The following is an 18,264-nucleotide window of genomic DNA, read 5'->3' on the forward strand; positions in this document are numbered from 1 at the left end:
AGCTTCACCCAAATTCTTGGGTCTGGGTCCATCCTATAGGGAAGCTTTAGCATTTCATCAGTCTTCATGTTCACATGTTTGCGTCTCTATTCACACAACTGTACTGTGAGATTCGCTGGTCAAGAGTCCCCAGAGTCCTGCTGTGGCACCCCCCACCTATGTCCTTATGGTTGGACACTCACCTCCTTCTGGAGTCTTCATGGCCTGAGAGAAGAAAGAAACCACAAACAAGGGCAATGCTAAGTGCTTCAGGTTGGAAAGTCCACTTTTTTTAAAAAAGAAAAAGAATGTATGTCAGTATATTACACTTTGTAAGGGTACAGTTGTCATATGCAAGTTTTATTTTGGATATATATATATATTTGTGGCTTGTTTTTTGATCACTGTACTGCCAAGCCTCATGCACTCAGGTAGGGCTTTTCAGTTGCTTGGATCTAGGGTTTCTTAATGTGGATTAAGGGTGTATGAACACTAAATTAGTCTACTGATTGATTTAGCATAGCTTGGGATGGACAGTGGGAAGCCCCACCCTGCTGGCTCCAGCCGGTAGACGTGTAACCCATGTGAGACACAAGGGGAAAGAGTGACTACAGGCTTTGCTATCTTGCTGCTTCCTGCTACCCTGCCAGGGGCTGTTTCTCTGCCGTAGTGCTGCCCTACCTTGGGGCCAGCTGACTATGGACTGGAACATCTACAAACTGTGAGGAAATATACCTTTCCTCCTTTACCTTTGGGTATTGGTTGTTTTCTCTCAACAATAGGAAAAGTAAAATATGAACCCTACTGTTTGATCTATCTATCTATCTATCTATCTATCTATCTATCTATCTATCTATCTATGAAATAGATTTCATAATATAAGTCACGGTCAAATATTTTGAGAGGGAATGAATAAAGGAATTAAGAAGTCTATGTACCAACTCCACACAAGGAATACAAACATTGTGTACTGCAAACCTACAGTGATTAAAAAAAAGAAAGAAAAAAGATAAACTAGAGAACAGGTCCATGGGAAAGCTTTGGGGGCAACTGCTACAGTGGGCTGTGGTGTTTGTGGTGTTTGTGCCACGTGGGGATTTGTCTGCCCACACTGAGGTTACAGCACCTCAGTGTCCTTTCAATGAGGAAAGGAGTCCGTGTCTCTTGCTGATATGATCCTCGCGATCGCAGTGTTCCATCCTTTCTTGGTCACAAGACAGTGGCCGAGCCAGGGCAGGCCAGTCCGATGACCCTGCAGCTTGAGAGGACGAATACAAGGATGGAAAGTAGTTAGTGAAGATGCTTCAATAAAGGGCCTTTTGGAAGGCGCTCTCTGCGCCTCCGCTCCCTGAATCCTAGAACTTCTTGGTTGTATTCTCCCTTTCAAGCTCTGAGGGTCTAGCTGTGGTACTCTGTGTGTTTCACAAAATACCTATGGACTATTTATGTCTTTTCCACTTAGGTGAGTATCAGTGTTTTTGCCTCTAGAAGCCAAGAACTCTCTCAATCTGAGGGCTTTGTAAGCGAGTGGGCCCTCACTTCAACTTCCTGGCTGTGCAGCCGTGCAGAATAGCTTGCCTCTAAGCTCCGGCATCCTGACTTATGCAATAGAAACAGCAGTTCTGGGCTGAAGGTTCTAGAAGATGCACACATGGCCATTGGCCCCAGCAGGCCTCCAGGAGCTTAGGCAGCTGTTACTATGGGCCAAATCTTTCCATCTTTGTTTAAATAGTGTTGCTATGATTTGTGTATAGGTGTCCGCCCAAAGCCTCATGCAGTCATTTGGGGCAGACTTCGAGAGTTTGTGATTAATTCCTGATCCACTGGGATTATGGATGTGAGCGCTACACCTGCCCTGGGGCAGTTAATTTGCATTTCAAGGGCAATGAAGACTCAGGACATAGGAGAACCTGTACTGTAACATTATGTAACTCCGTTGTGTCCCAAATTTTCTGATCAACGAGATTATGAGGCCACACAGGAAAGTGACTGATGATGTAGAGTGTGCCTAAGGAGAGTCACATGGAGAGAAAGCATTCTCTCGGGCTTTCACTGAGAGCAAATTGGTCAGGCAATGACCGTGACTCATCCACATGGCTGACACTGACAAAAGATCTACAAACTGTGGTACAGGGTTTCAGGGTAAATCCTGAGGGGATTTGACTGACCTTATCAGATAAAGCAAGACCTATATAACAAAAAATGTAACTTTCGTAGTTATATTTTTTGTTATATAGGTCTTGCTTTATCTTGGTCTTAACCATCCAGCAGAAAAGTATAAAAACAAAGTATAAAAAGTAAAGCCCTATTAATATGCTGAGCTGTAAAAGGCTCAAGTCAACAACTTCTGACATTGCCAGTCTTATGAAAAACCCACTACTATTATGGACTACTGGACTATATTGGAATATTTTGCTGAATTCACACACCTACAATATTTAAATGACAATGGAATACCCTTCTCTGACAAAACTAAACAAAAAAAAGGGGGGATACAAATGAAGGACCATGTTGTATCTCATATTCAAAATAGTTAGGATAGATATACAGTTACTTTCTCTTAATTCAATGAATAGAGAGATTTGTTCTAATAGTGTTTGTGGACAGGATATCATGTCTGCATCTTGTACAATGAATAACCACTAAGACAACAATATGGAATGTATTAATTATTGAAACTGTCCTCCTAATCAGTTTTGAAACTGTCTCATTGCTATTTGTTTCTCAATAAAATTATTTTTAAAAAAGTAAGGAGGGAAGAGAAGCTAGCTGCCAGAGCTCCTGCCTCTTCCTTTGCTCTGTTGCTCTTTGCCACCACCAGGAAAGTTTGCCCTCTACTATGTGCTGCTCTGCCTTGGAGCCAGCTGAGGATGGACTGAAACCTCCAGTAACTGTGAGCTAAATAAACCTTTCCTTCCTTCATTTTGAGTGTCAGGTATTTGTCCCAGGAATGAGAGAAAAGTAACTGAGACAAGTGTTGACTTTCCAACTTATTAAATATCTACAAGGTAATGAAGGTATTCACATGAGGGTGTAAATTTTCACAAGTAAAACAGCTGAATTTCTTCAGGTAGCTGTGACCTTTCGCTTAATAAGCATGTGATTTCCTGTTCAAAAACTTTATATAAGAAAATCTCTAAGACCTGGGGTTAGACGAAAGAGTTTTTATACATAATAACAAAAGCATAGTTCATAAATTAAAAAAATCAGTAAATCAGGCATCATAAAATAAAAAAACATGCTCTGTGAAAGACAATGTTAAAAGTGTAAAAAACAAGTTATAGACTGGGAGAAAATAGTTGCGAATCATATATTCAACAAAAGACTCAGACCTGGGATATATAAAAGTGCCAAACTTTGGGAAACATGCAACGTAGTTTAAATGTGGGCGAAAAGACTTAGACATACATTTTTCTTTTCATTCATGTGTTTTGGTATAGCATCTCACTATACAGCTCAGACTCCTAGTGATCCTCCTGTTTTCAGCCTCCCCAGCACTGGGATTACAGGTGTGTGCCAGTGTGTGCCACCACGCCTGGACTTGGTTGCCAGCTCAGTGTGCCCTGGGGTGGGGCTGGCACAGCATGTAGGACTGGGGATTGAATCCTGGTCCCTGCTCTTGCCAAAGCAGGGGTGCTTAGTTGGCTCAGCTATCTCACTGGCCCAAATTAGACCTATTTTGAAAGAGGAAGAATGGAGGGCAATGAATCACATTAGAGAGGCTCAACATCATTAGTCTTTAGGAAAAAAGCAAATTAAACCTATAATGGGATGCACCCATGTACCTTTCAGATAAAGTCCTGCCAAAACTAAGGGCCAGCCTGCAGGCATGGAAGCAGAGCAACCAGGGTACTTACGGGTTGCTGGGAAGAAGAAAAAACGATTTGATACTGTTTTGGTTGCTACATTAGGTCAACTTGGGGCCGGGGAGATGGCTCAATGGAATAAGCGCTACCCTGGCAAGCACAAGGGCCTGAGTTCAATCCCCGGTTCCACAAAAACCAACCAAACCAAACAAAACAAAGAACATCAGGTCAACTTGAGGAGTCTAGAAGCTTAACTAAGTGATAGCATCCTGGGGTGAAAAGGACCGCCTGTACAGCTCGCCGATGTTGCCCATTGTGTCAACTTGGGGAGTTTAGAAGGTTAACTAAGTAATTCAATGAGTGCTCTTCCCGGCCCCCCTCCCAGCCACGGGCTTAAGAAGGAGAACAGGCTCCTTCCCCCATCTTGTGCTCTTGCTGCTTTTGCTGTCTTCTGTGGCTTTGAACTGTTGCCCCTGTGCCTCTCCACCCTGCCTTGGAGCCAGCTGAGTATGGACTGAAGCCTCTACAAACTGTGAGCTAAATAAATCTTTTCCTCTTTAATTTGGGTGTCAGGCATTTTGTCTCAGCAATGAGAGGAAAATAACCAAGACAACTATTCTGAAAGATGTTGTGATAATTTCCTTTTTTTTTTTTAAATCTTCAAAAAAATCTTTTATTTATGTATTTGATACAGGACCTCACTGTGCAGCTCGGACTCACAGTGGTCCTTCTATCGCAGCCTCCCCAGCGCTGGGATTGCAGGCGTGGGCCACCACACCTAGTTCCAGTGGTCGGCACAGTGCAGGGGGCCAGCATGGCATTTGGTACTGGGAATCAAACCCTGGCCCTTACGCCTGCCAGGCAGATGCTTAGACCACCCAGCTATCCCCTGGCCTGAGAATTTCTTATAAAGTCGTGCATACATTTACCAGATGACCCAGAAATTCCTTATCTGGGTTCTTACTCTAGAGAAATAAAAACTACGATTCCTACAATAGTTGTACATGTGTTTATAGCAATTCTATGCAAATCATCCTAAACTGGAGACAACACCAGTGTCCTCAGGAGGTGAATGGGTGACAGAAAGTGGCACAGGGCTGCTCAGTGATTAACAAGAGTGAGCGGCCCACGACAAACTTGAATGCGCCTCAGAGGCAGTGTGTTGAGTGAAAGAGGCTCTCAACAGTTTGCATAGAGCCTGATTCCATTGCTTCAGACCTGACTGAAGATAAGGGAGGAAGGAATGAGGACGGGATGGGAGGTTTGATTTTAAAGAGATACCGCGAGAATATTCTTCGGGGTGAGGGAACCGCTTTGCATTTTGCTTACACTGGTGCTACATGGATCTGCACCTGTGTCTACCTTCATGGAACTGTACAGCAGCAAGTCAAGTTCTGATATGAGAAGTTAAAACCACAACTCTGTGTAGTGTGAGGCTGTAATCGCTTGGCCGGCTCAGTGTCCTTTCAGTATGCTTGCCCCCTGGCCACACGCATCTTCTCAGGTGAGAAGTGTCTGAGGGCCTGGTGCACACTGGATTTTGCAGGTAAGGCTTCGTTTTAAGCAGAAAGCCCACCACATTTGATTCCAAACTGTATGAGAAGTGCCCAGCAGCCTTACCCAGCCTGAGCCACAAGTGGGGCATCAGCTATCCAGGGGCAGGAAACTTCCGCCCATTCTCGGTGCTACACTCAGAGCCCAGGGGCTGCCCACTGTGCAGAGATGGGCTGTCAAGTTGTTTTGATCTTTCCCGGGGTGGAGAGGGCTCTGCGGACGGTGGGTCAGTGCTGCTGCTCAGCGTCCTGGCTCTGAGGCCTGGCCATAAGGAGGGGCTGAGGCCCCGGTCTAGTTTCCAGTGGGTTATTTTCCTGTGCTTGTGTGGGTGACACATTCACAGTCCCCCCACACCCGTGTCATCCTCAGCCTGGCTCAGGACCGGGCTCTACTGCCGGCCTGTCAGGCGCTTTGGCACACTGATCCTGACGTGAATGTAGTGGCCATCACAGTCATGGCTATTAATCTGGGGGTGCCTTTCCCAGTCAAGTGAATCTTTTGCTCTATTTGCAATCCAGGTGGAATTGTGACATCAATTGTCTTGTATAGGCCCTGAGCTCTGGCTGTCCCCTCAAGAAGAGCCTGAGCTCTAGAGGTGGGTACGTGCACCATCCCTCCAGAACACGGGGCTTTTCTGCACCCCGAGTGCGATGCAAGTTCTCATTTTCCCATAGTCGTCTCACAGCCTGCCCATCCTTGACGCTGCAGGCACGGGGACCATCATTCCTTTCTTCTGCTTAATTTCTCCTGTTCCTCGGCAGCTCACACGTGGGCTCAGGATGATAGAGCCGTGGCCACCGGCTCCCTGACAGGAGGAACACATCGCAGAACAGCCCGTGTTATAAGTCTCCATGCTGGCAGCCACTGAAGTAGTACCAGTGCCGGCTCTGTCACCCTGAATCCACGTGTGGTCTGCAGCGGAGCAGGTGTCCTAGTATAATCTTTTCTGGCAAAGGTGCACTTCTGTGGAAGGAGGAGGTAACAAAAGGGTAAGTCTTCTGCTCCGGTGAGGCTGACACAGGGTCTCAATGCCAGCAGTGTCTGGGGACCATGAACACCAGAAAAGGCGCGAAGCCCACGACATTCACCTGGGGACCCAGTGGCATCCCAACCACTCCCTCCCAGAGTGGGCACACAGCTCTCCCTGCTGCAGCCAGCACTGGGGGTTCTCGCAGTCACCGGCCACCAGAGCACAGAACACCACATGGCCATCTTGGCCCTGGGGACTTGCACGCTGGACTTTGGACTGGAAGAATTAGAATGAAAATTAAAAATGTCAAGTATCTTGCTGATAATTTTTATGCTAATTACATGGTGAAACAATACTATTTCGGATATACTGGGTTAAATGAGACATGATTTAAATGAATTTCACCTCTTTCTATTTTTAACATGGATGGAAAAGTTGCAGTTGTGGTTCGCGGCTTGGGTTCTGCTCTTACGGACAGCGCTGCTGTGGGCGGCCGCACCAGGTGCAGGAGCTGGCGTTTAGTCCCTGTGTTAGGCTGTCAGCAGGCGGACCAGGCCCACCCAGGGGTGACGCTGCTGCGCCCTGTCTGCTTAGTCTCCCTTCCAGTTGTCTTTCTCTAACCTTTGTGGAAGGAGGGAGGAGACAGCAGGAAGAACAGAAGGTGGTGTGAGGCAGGCCGGGCCAGGGTGGACCTGCGAGAAGAAGGCTTGCTCTTCAGTTTGACTTCAGTTTCCATTTTAGTCACTAGTTGGCGGAGCAGGTCTGGCTCTTCCTCACCCCAAGCTGCCTGTGTGTGGAGAGAAACGTGTTTCTCCAGGCCTTCATTTTGTCACAGCGCCAGCCGGATAGGGAGGTTCCCCAGGAGTGCCCGGCAGGCCTGCGAGGCAGTCACCTTCCTCCTGCTCTGCTGTGGTGCGTGGAGACTGCTGTCGGCCCTGCTCCCTGACGCACGCTCTGCCCAGCTTTCCTCCCTGATTCAGCGCTAAGAAATGCGTAGGTCCTGCTTTACCTTGGTCTTAACCATCCAACAGAAAAGTATAAAAGCGAAGTATAAGTAAAGCCATGCTGTTATGCTGAGCTGTAGGGGACTCAGGTCAACAATTTCTGACATTGCCAGTCAAGCGGAAGACCCAATACTATTATGGGCTACTGGACTCTTTTAGAATATTTTGCTGAGTTAACACACCTATAATATTCAAATAACAGAACTTAACAAAAAAGGGTATACAGATGAATGTCCATTTTGTATCTGTGTATTCAAAGTGGTTAGGATAGATATATAGTTACACTCTCTTAATGAATAGAGGGATTTGTTCTAACAGTGTTTGTAAATAGGATATCATGTCCGCATCTTGTACAGCGAATAACCACCAGGAAGAATGTATGCAATGTGTTAATTATTGAAACTCTCCTACCAATTTGATTTGAAACGGTGTCATTACTCTTTGTTTCTCAATAAAATTATGGAAAAAAAAAAGAAAAAGAAAAAGAAAAAAGAAAAGAAATGCAAGGGCAAACGTCCCCAGTAAGCTGCTTCCCGCAACCCGCTCCAGTCTTCTGGCCTCGGGGCCAGAGTCGGGCCTGGGCTCCTCGCGGGCTCCGGGCAGCCTGGGCACAGTCAGGTCTGTGCTCCGGCCTGGGGCGCTCCGGCCTGGGGCGCTGCAGCTCGAGGCTCCCAATCCGCTCGGCAGCTGGAGCGCAGGCGCCCTCGAACCACCTACAGGGGTTGCGGCAATTTTCTGGATTGAGCTTCAAACATACAAAAGCCCAGCTTCAAACATTTCATTGGTGCACAGCCTGCCCCTTTTCGCTTTCTTTCCCCTGCCTTTCGTGCCAATTGTGCTTTTATTAAATTATTCTTGTTGCTTGCTTCCTGCTGCTCCGTGCCGGCATCAAATAGTAGGTAGGTACAGAGAAAATGAATGCTTTCCCGGCCTCACCAGCTCCGGAGATTTTCATCAAAGGCGCTTGTTAAGCGCCCGTCTGGGCACGGCACTGTCTGGAGCTCTGAGGAAGGAAGTTGAGCGGACATGAGCGGTGTCTCGGGGCTTGCGCACAGTGGCGGCCCGGCCGCTGCGCGCTAGGGGTATCTTGGTCACCGACAGGACTCTGAGAGTTGCAAGGCCCTGTCACATCCCGAGTTCAGAGGGCTGGGGTACAAAGACTGCGGAAGCAAGCTTGGGGTGTGACCTCCAGACATCAGAAGGGGCCCTCTGCAGGGGAGGGGCAGTGTGGCCTGGCGGTCATGCTCGGGCTTGGAATTCAACAGCTCCGGGTCTGCGCCGGGCGCTTGCTTCCGCTAGGAGCCTCCTGGGCACAGAACGTTAACTTCCTCCACCTCAGTTTCCCCTCTCTGAGCTGGGCGGACACTATGAACCTCCCAGCTTGTGGAAAACGCAGGTCCCGCTCTCCTGTGCCAGGTACCGCGCGGAGTGCTCTGCAGGGTCGTACAACTGACCCTCCGAACTGCTCCACGAGGCAGGAGTCCCTCTCATTTTACAGATAAGGGAACTGGAGCTGAGACAGGATGAATAATAGGCCCCAAGGGACGAAGCTGGCAGATGGGGAGACAGGATCTAAACCCCAGCAACCTACCCCTCAGCCCACCCCCAACCTGTGGCAGGAGCCTCTGGGAAAGGGGTGGAGGCAGGGTTGTTCTCCGGGAGCCGGGAGTTGTAGAAGCTGAGGCTGTGGGAGCAGAGGCCTCCTGAGCACCAGCACCGCCACTGGGCTTTGCTGACACACCTGAGATAATTCTGAGAATCTCAGTATTGTACATGCAGAACACGATCACTCCCATTGGGGGCCTTCCGGGCACAGGGCCCTGCTGAGCCTGCATGGGTGCAGGGCTTCCAAGGTGACCTTTTTTCATTTTCATGTATTTGGTACAGGGTTTCACTATGCAGCTCAGACTCACAGTGATCCTCCTGTTTTCAGCCTCCCCAGTGCTGGGATTATAGGCATGTACCACCACACTGCCAGGTGGCTAGCTCAGGGTTAACTAGGGGTGGGCCCAGCATAACGTGTGGTGCCTGGGAATCGAACCCTGGTCCCCACACTTGCCTAGGCAGGCACTTAGTCCACTGAACTATCTCGCTGGCCCAAGGTGACAGTAATTAAATGTTTGTGTATGGCCAAAACTTTCCTGGAGTAAAAAGTAGATTTGTGTGTGTTTGTGTGTGTGTGTGTGTGTGTGTGTGTGTGTGTGTGTTTCTATATACACTTGTGTGCTACTTATCCACATCATGTATCAGTTCATTACTGAGGTAAGTTCTGAGAAATGCATGGCTGTGCACACATCTTAACATGTGCTTACGTGGACCTGGACGCGTAACTGCCCCCCCCCCCACGAGACTATAGGTCGTGGCCTGCTGCTCAGGCTGTGGACCTCCTGAGCCCGATGCTGCAGAGGTTCCACTGTGTCTAGATGTAGGAAGGGCACGTTGACAACATCAGCAGCAGGAACCTTGCAGCTCTGCTGTGCTCTTCTGAGGCTGCCGCTTTCTCTGTGGCCTGTCGCTGGTGGAGAAGTCATTACGCGGTGCGTGACTGCTGGCAATGGGGAACCTGCATGGATGCCCATGCTATTATCTGGCGTGAGCTCAGTTCCTGCGATTTGGGGCATGCGTGTTTGGATGCGTGTAGAATCCCGCCGTGCCTCGGGGGCTGTGCTCAGCACGCTGGGCTTGTGGCGCTCTGTGCGCAGCCTGCAGAATGTGTACCTTATGGCTCCCTTGGGAGCTAGAGTGTGTCCCGGGAAAGGGCTGCCAGTCCAAGTCCAAGTATGTGAGTTTATCTGACCAGAGCTCCTGCACTTACTCCTTCCTATCCCCTTGACATTGGAAAAATGATCCAATTCCTTTGGAGTGAGCTTTTCACCCAATCCAGTGCCTGCTAGATATTGTCCACGAATGGATATTGACTATGATTATGTCTGAGTTTGAGAACAGCAACAGAACTCAAGGATTGGGCATGTGGGCAATTAGCAAAGAGATGGAATTACCACAGGGTGAGTGAATACTGAGAATTTTCCCCAGTACTTTTCAGTGAATAATGCTGGGGATGCTTCCTCATGTTAGAGTTTCTGAAACTGTTTCTTACAAAAGTTTCACTGAGCCCCCAGTGTCCCTGTCAAATACAGGGCACAAGGAAGGAATGTGTGAATCTGTATCACAGGTGGGGAACCGGGGGCTTGGGGATGGATGAGGGCCCATGTGGGCAGCAGCCGCTTAAAGGGTACTAGCTTTGTCTACATTCTTTGTTAGGTTTTTGAATAAAAGTGGATAGAGATTTTTTTTTTTAAGCTGTGCTTTTGAAGTACTCCTTGTGGGTCAAGGGAGATGAGCAGACCGAAAGGAGAATGCTGGCCACGTGGCAGCGTGTGTTGGGCGAGATTCAGGGGTGGCGCAGAAAGCAGCAGTGGTGGCGGTGGCGGTGGTGGCTGCGGCGGCAGCACGCTGGGCTGCCTTGCAGAAGCCAAAGTTCGACGTCTCATTCGTGCTCTGGACCCTGGAGGGCAGCGAGGGGCTCCGCTTCACTGTATTTTCATGGCAAACCCGAGCGATGGGCAGACCCTGTCGGAATACTGTGGCTCTTCTGGCAGAAAGAGAATGAGCAGGAAGGGTCTCACCCACCTCAGCAGTCAGGTTCTCCAGCCTCGGGCGGCCTCTTCATGCGGCCCCCTCCAGCTACGGCAGAAGGGCAGGAAGCAGAGTTCCGCGCCCGGAAGGCCGAGGACTGGGAGAACAGGAGCAACTGACACATGCAGCGAATGTTTAAAAAACGAACGGCTGTAAAAAACTGTCTTTTCCCCAAAGACATTCCCGCTCCTTTTGAGGACACACGCCCCGTCATTCTTGCCACTTCCTCAAGTACTTCTGGAAGTACTCTTTTGTGAACGCCTGCGTGAGGTGGGTAAAGGAAAGCACAGTGAATCCTGCGGCCAAGCTCCCCCAGGAAGGCACCGGCGGCGCGCAGACACCATGGAGTGTTTTCACCTACCTGAGAGCCACCACTTGGCATCACGTGACTTCTGGCCCCACCTCAAGGTCAAAGTGACCACGAAGGGTAAAAGTTTTGAATCCATTCAGGACATCCAGGCAGCCAGGACAGTGTAACTAAAGTCACTCATGAAAGAGGACTCCAGAGCTGCTTCAGAAAGTGGCAAGGATGATAGGGCAGGAGTGTTCAAAGTGATGGGGAATTAATGGTCTCGTGTCTTCACATAGAGTACTTTTTGGGGCTACCAGGTGCTATGCTGCTGAGCTACATCCTTGGCCTGTAATACATTTAAGCTTTAAGCATTCACTGTGTTTTTAGATCATGCCCCACATTTACTGAGAAGCACAGGAATGCTCCCTATAGCCAGGCAAGCTCTGAAGGATGGGTAAGAAGGAAGCGATTTATTGGTGGGATTGAGGCAGAGAAGTGGAAGGGAGTGAAGCTGGTATAGAATCTGAAAGGGATGAAGGTGGGGGTAGGAGATGGTGGGAGGGACGCCAGACGGCCGGCAGCGAGGCACAGCCAGCAGGGACCGGAGGGGCCGTGAATGTGGCCAGAAGCACTGGATTCAGTGATCAAACAGACACTGAGTCGGTTCCTACTGTGTATCAAGCGCTGGCATGCAAAGAAGAAGAAGACAGCCTAGAAGGAGAGCAACCAAGGAGGAGTCTACTGGGAAAGCTAGGTCTTGCTCAGGAGGCAAAGGGAACCAAAAGTACCTAAGCATGAGAAAGAGTGCTGAGGGGCCAGTGAGACAGCTCAGCAGACTAACTGCCTGGTTTGGCAAGTGCAGGAGCAAGGCTTTGATGCCCTGTTCTGCCCGCCATACTGGGCCCACCCCGGGCATGCTGAGTTGGCAGCCAAGTCTGGGTGTGGTGGTGCATGTGTGTAATCCCAGTGCTGGGGAGGGAGGATCATTATGAGTCCAAGCGGTGTAGTGAGATCCTGTACCAAATACATGAAAAAAAAAAAAAAAAAAAAAGAAAAGAAAAGAAAAAAGAAAGGGGAGCCAATGCTCATTCTCCCAAGGCCTGTGCATACCTTAATCTAAATAAATGTTGCTATAGTTCTATGAGGTGGATGCTGTTACTGTCCCCATTTCACAAGTGACAAACCGGAAGCATGGGAGAGCAGAGGTAGGTTTTAAACCCAGAAATCTAGCTTCTGGCTCCCTACTCATGAAAGCTTTGCCTGAGTGCTTTTTGCTTGATAACTTTGAGGGTGGTGTTTATCATCTCGGAGGGCAAGTGCTCTTGCCTTGAGAGCCACATGATAGATTGGAATTGGGTGCCTGGAGGTGCGTAGTGGGATCGCTTCCAAGAGCAAGCTGGGACGTGGGCAGAAAGAGTGATGTGATTAATTAATAATGCCCGCCATGAGCGAGAGAGGCCCAATGTATCGGGTAACGCTGATCTATGTAACGCCTACAGCAAAGTTATTAACAAGCAAAGAAAGCAAGTCAAAACCAAGCAACTAATTCATTGACTGTTTTCCCCATTTTTCATCTCTTTTCTACCTTTAGGTTCTCTCATGTCTAGGGCAGCAGACATTCTCCTTGTTCAAATGGTTAGCTTTCCTTTCTGGAGATGAATGTGTAAAATATCGTAACTGTAGTCCCCTAGGCAAACATCCACATTAATTGTGAAAACAATAAAAATACTGGCTATGGCGGATATGCAGTCCACCATGCCCCTGCTGCTGTCACTGGAGAGAGGTGGGGGACTGGTGGCCATGACAGTGATTAACACGGGGCCCTCATCATTGCACTCAGTGAGCACAGAGAAGACCCCATCAGCAGACCCAGGGAACTCAGCCGTAAGGAAAGCCAGCTGTCACATGAGTTACCAGTGAAATTTCTGCCTGGAAATGTTGAGAGGCTTTCTTCTGCACAGAAAGTTCTAGAACCATTGTGTTTCTCCATTGTCAGCCTTTCTTCTGTATTCCCCCTCTCCTGTGTTCAGACTCCTCTTTCCTAGTCTCTTGCAGACACGCTGGCGATGGGTCCTAAATTCATTCTGTGCCTGGAGTCCAGCTAGGCTTTCAGAACCCAGATAGTAAATCATTTTGCTCTTCTGAGACAGAGGTAGCCATGGCTACCCAGCGCTGGCTGAGGCCTGTGGCGGACTCAGCTGAGTGCACCATGGCATTGGCTACTAATGCTTGGTGTGGGTGTGGGCGAAGGAAGTGATGTTACTAAGGTTGAAGGGGGCTTGTGATATTTTTAAAATCATTTACTTATTTATGTATTTGGCACAGGGTCTTGCTACACAGCTCAGACTTGTAGTGATACTCCTGTCTCAGCCTCCCCAGTGCTGGGATTATAGGTGTGCACCACCACGCTTGGTTTTGGTGGTTGGCATGGCGTGCAGTACTGGGGATCTAACCTGGGTCCTTCCTTGCATTTGCCAGGCAGGCACTTAGACTGCCACACTATCTCCCCAGTTGGGCTTGTGATTTTTGTCCTAGGAGATGTTCATTTCAGTCCTATGCTTTTGTGTGAATCTTGAATGTATTTATCTTTTCTAAGACTTCAATTAAAATAGCCTTTATGGAGAGGTTGTGAATATTGTAGGCTTAATGCAGTTCACTTATTCAGTCATTCATCAGACAGATACTTGTTAAACGCTGATACAGGAAGGGTCACATGGATGTAAGCCCCACCCATCAGGGGGTTGTTCTTACAATAAATTACGACCCACTGAGAGGCTTCCGTGAGCACAGTTTAGCTCCCAGCTCCTGTGGGTCAGGAGTCTACACTGGCGTAGTTTCTCTGCTCAGCACCGGAGAAGGCTGCCTGGTGAAAACCCTGCTTTGAATCTCACTTGTCTCATAGACAGCACTCTCTTTCTTACCAGAGTCCAACTGAGGGCCCTGAACCTTGACTGGCTGTTGTCTGGGTTGAGGTCCTGGAGGTCGCCCATGGCAAGCAGAGGCCTCCAACGCTTCCAGGCACAAGGCTTTGATGTGACCACGTAGTTCAGCATGGAGAGCTTCTTGCTCCTCTCCAGTAGGCAGAGATGGTCCTATGTAGTGAGGTGTTGATCCTGAGGGTCCCTTTCCACTATCTGGTTGATTAGAAGCAAGACACAGGTAGGGCCCATGTTCATTGTTATGGTTTGTGTCTAGGTGTCCTCCCAAAGCCTCTTGCAGTCTTGGGGCAGCTTCTGGAGTTTGTGATTGATTATTGCGGGTGTGGATGCTGCACCTGCCCTGGGCGGGTAATTTGCATTTCAGTGTAAGGTGGGAAGAGAAGCTAGCAGCTTGAGCTGCTGCTACACCTCCCTTGCTCTCTCTTGCTCTTTGCCACCGCCATAAAAGTTGCTCTCTGCTGCTCTGCCTTGGACCCAGCTGAGTATGAACTGAAACCTCCAGTGACTGTGAGCTAAATAAACCTTTCCTTCCTTCATTTTGGGTGTCGGGTATTTGTCCCAGCAATGAGAGAAGAGTAACTAAGACATTCATGAACAGCAGAAATCACGGGCGTTGTCTCAGGTCTCCACAACCGGGGGAGATACATGTATACGCATAATAATAGTACCGGTTGTCATGGTCAGGGGGACTCTGGAGTACTCGAGTACACACCTGAGCGCTGGAACAGTCTTGAGATGCAGGGAGGGAGGAAACACTTCCCAGGTGAAGCAACTTTTAAGTGAAGACCTAAGAACGAGCAGGATTTCTAGGCACCGTTAATTAAAGATGGTAATTCTTGTTCTTTGCTTTACTGTGTCCCACCCAGAATGAGAGCAACTCCTCAGAGGAGGCTTTCTGTCCCCACATGCAGTGGGACTCCTTGCCTTCCTCTGCCAGCTCTCTGCCTGTGAAAGCAGTTCTTGCCATCAGGGCATCTCCTGCTCTCAGGACTCCGTCAGCAGGGGTGGTGGTTGGTCAGAGATGGGGCTCGGAGGTCTCTGACTAGCCAGTGCCCGTTCTTGCCCATGTTCTTGCACGAGGGAAGGAAGCTGCTGGAGCCCTAGGGCAAGTGGAGAAACGGCTGTCTGTTCCACGTGGGGTGTTTCCTGCCCTACATGGCTGTGCTTAGAAATATTAAGGGCAGGTACATCATCATGTAAAGTCCAGCTCCCATTTGCCAATGGGCATTCCTTGCAGTTATCAGGGTTTGGTACCGCCTTTGGGAAGCTCCACTGCACTGTGGGCACCCGCTTAGCCCTGACTCCTGGGGTGGGTCACTCGCTGGCAGAAGGAGCTTCTCCCACGTGCTCACTCAGGGCCGCGGGTGATGCCTGTCTGCAGGCGGTCTTCCCTTTTCCTTCCTGGTTGCACAAGTTCCCGTCCCGCTCACTCCCGCTCCTGCCTCCTAAGCACCCCGCGACTCCACAGCAGCACGTGTGCTTGGTACCAAGTCCATCACCATGTTACCCGCTTTGCATTTTGTCTGCAGCTGCCCTTCTCTCTACCAGCATTTGCTTCCTCTCCCCGCTCTGCCTGTGCAGTTCAGACAGGTTAGAGTTCCTCAGCCTTGCCCTTCACCCAGCATTCAACGCGTCAGTTCCTCTCATGTGCAGCAGTCCACCTCTGGATGTCCTTGCCCACCTGTGAGGTGGCAGCTGGGGCACACACTGCCTGCACATTCCTGGCAGTGGCAAAGCATCATGAGTGACCTGTGCCCCCTCCCCCGTGGTGTGCTGTAGCCTGGATCTTACTCCCCAAAGGACCATGTGCTAAGGCCATGGTGTCTAGTCTGAGGTGCTATTGGGAAGTACTAAAGCCTTTGGAGAGAGGTGGAGCCTCGTGGAAGGAGACTCCATCCTGGCGTGGGCCCTTGGAGGGGACTTGGGATCCCAGCCCCTCCTGTTTCTCCTTTTGCCCCCAGCAGCCATAAGGAAAGCAGGCCTCCTTGGGCCTGTGCTTGTGCTGTGGTCGTCTGCACAGCTGTAGACCCAAAGTGACAGGGCTAAGCGATTATGGACTGGATCTCTAAAATGTGAGTAGAAATGAGCCCCTTTTCCTTCAACCCTGGTGCTCTCAGGCACTCTGTCACAGTTCTGGAAAGCGAACTAACCAGGGGGCTTGGTCAGTCTGGGTCTGGTTTTGAAGCCTGGCTGCATGTTTGGGTTACCTGGGTGTGGTACATCAAAGGACTTCAAATTCTCTTGTCGTGAGGTGGAATTAGGCTCCTTTTTCCCTTCAGCTGAGTTTCTTCAGGGATCTCATGACCAACACAATGCGGTGGAAAAGGTGGTCTGAGATCCTCAAAGCTAAGCTATGAGAAGAGCTGTTGCCTCCGCACTGGCCTTTGGGAGACGCAGCACTGCAGGAGCCGGGGGCTTTGTAGGGCTGCCAGCTACCTTGCTAGCACAGTGCTCGAAGAACCCCGAGCGAGCTGTGGGAGGTGCAGTCAGGGGTCCTGCCAGGGCCAAGCGTGGAAGCCCGCTCGGCCTGGCAGCTGACACATGAGCGGGAGCCTCGGCGAGCACCAAGGCCTCAGGCCCGTGCCTCTCACCGCGTCCTTTCCCATCTGGCAGAGGCAGCCTCGCTGAGGCCCAGGCCATCGTGGAGCCAAGAGGGGCTGTCCCCACCACGCCCTGGCAGAGTCCTGGCATTTTATGGCTTTATGCTTCTATGTTGTGGAATGGTTCGACACAGAGAAATAGACAAGCGGAACTCCTGTGGACATCCCAGAGTGCCTCTGGGCCATTCAGAAAACCACAGAGAGAGCCTCTGGTCTACAGAACTGCAGGCTGTGCATTCACAGAACTGAGTTTCTCTGTCGCAGGGTGGTCTGCTCATTTATGTTGTTGAGGAAAACACAGAAAGTTACAGAACAAACTTTTATATGTTGCTATTATCTGTGTAAAAAGTCAGACATGTATAACTATGAGACAACTCTGAAATGATAGATAAGCAAGTGATAATACTTACTGGCTTTACAGAGGGGAAGTGAACAGGGATGTTTAAAAACTATCCTAGGATTGGGCCAGGGAGATGGCTCAGTAGAGTAAGCGCTTCCCTGGCAAGCGCAAGGGCCTGAGTTCAATCCCTGGTTCTGAAAAAAAAAAAAAAAAGAAAAACTATCCTAGGATAGCTTTCAAGTTTTACTATGTGAATATATCAATTCAAAAACCAGTAAGTTCTGCCTACTGTTTACATGGAGGGGTTTAAGTCCTTCAGAGTCACACTTAGCCCCACTGTTTTCCCCAGACTTATTATTCATTCCTCTGTTTTATACTAAAAACCAGGAGAGTAAGCAGGACACCCGGACCCCGGTCACCCCCTCGATCCCCAGAACCACGAATACTATCTTTCAGGGTAAAAGCTATCTGGCAATGTGACTGAGGTAAGGACTTGGAGGCAGGAGACTGTTCTGGACCTTCTGGGTGGTACAAGAGTGAGTCAGGCAGGGAGACCGAAGCGTGGTAGTAGAGGTCAGAGAGATGTGGTCGCTGACTTTGAAGATGAGGAAAGGATTGGGTGCTGGGGGTGTGGGTGTGGGCAGCCTCTGGAGGTGGAACGAGGCCAGGAAACAACAGCTCCGGCCCTTTGCCCCGAGCCCTGCCTACCTGGCCCTTGTAGGATGCCAGCCCGGTGAGCCTGCTGCAAAGCTGGCACTTAAGGCTACTGAGTACATGGTCATCTGTAACAGCGGCCACCAGAAACTGAGCCAGTGGTGTGTGTCTGCAGATGGGTGTTCTGGGAAATAGGCCCTTTGGGGAAATATCGATAACAACAATAAAAAACTCTGAAGTCGAGTAGAAGGTAAACGTTCTTATTTTCAATTGAGTCAAATGAGGTATACCTTGCACACGGCGGAATGCACACTGGCAATGCCCCGCCCAGGTCCTCACCTGTCCCCACTGTGTTTGAGCAGCAGCCTCCTGGGTGGTCTCCCCGGACCTCCAATCTGGCTCTATCCACTCTCTGTCCTAAGTCCTGCCCACGACAGCCCATGACCCACAGGGCCAGGGCCACCCCATAGCGGACTATCACCTTCCACAC

At 49.6% G+C, this 18,264-nt stretch overlaps 1 pseudogene; it reads right to left on the bottom strand.

Moving 5' to 3' along the window:
* Positions 1-5,630: 5,630 nt before the first annotated feature.
* LOC111817570 lies at positions 5,631-6,192 on the bottom strand (annotated as a pseudogene).
* Between the last annotated feature and the right edge of the window lie 12,072 nt (positions 6,193-18,264).

The sequence above is a fragment of the Octodon degus genome, unplaced genomic scaffold (assembly GCF_000260255.1).
Source record: "Octodon degus isolate 3935 unplaced genomic scaffold, OctDeg1.0 scaffold00062, whole genome shotgun sequence".
NCBI lineage: Eukaryota > Metazoa > Chordata > Mammalia > Rodentia > Octodontidae > Octodon > Octodon degus.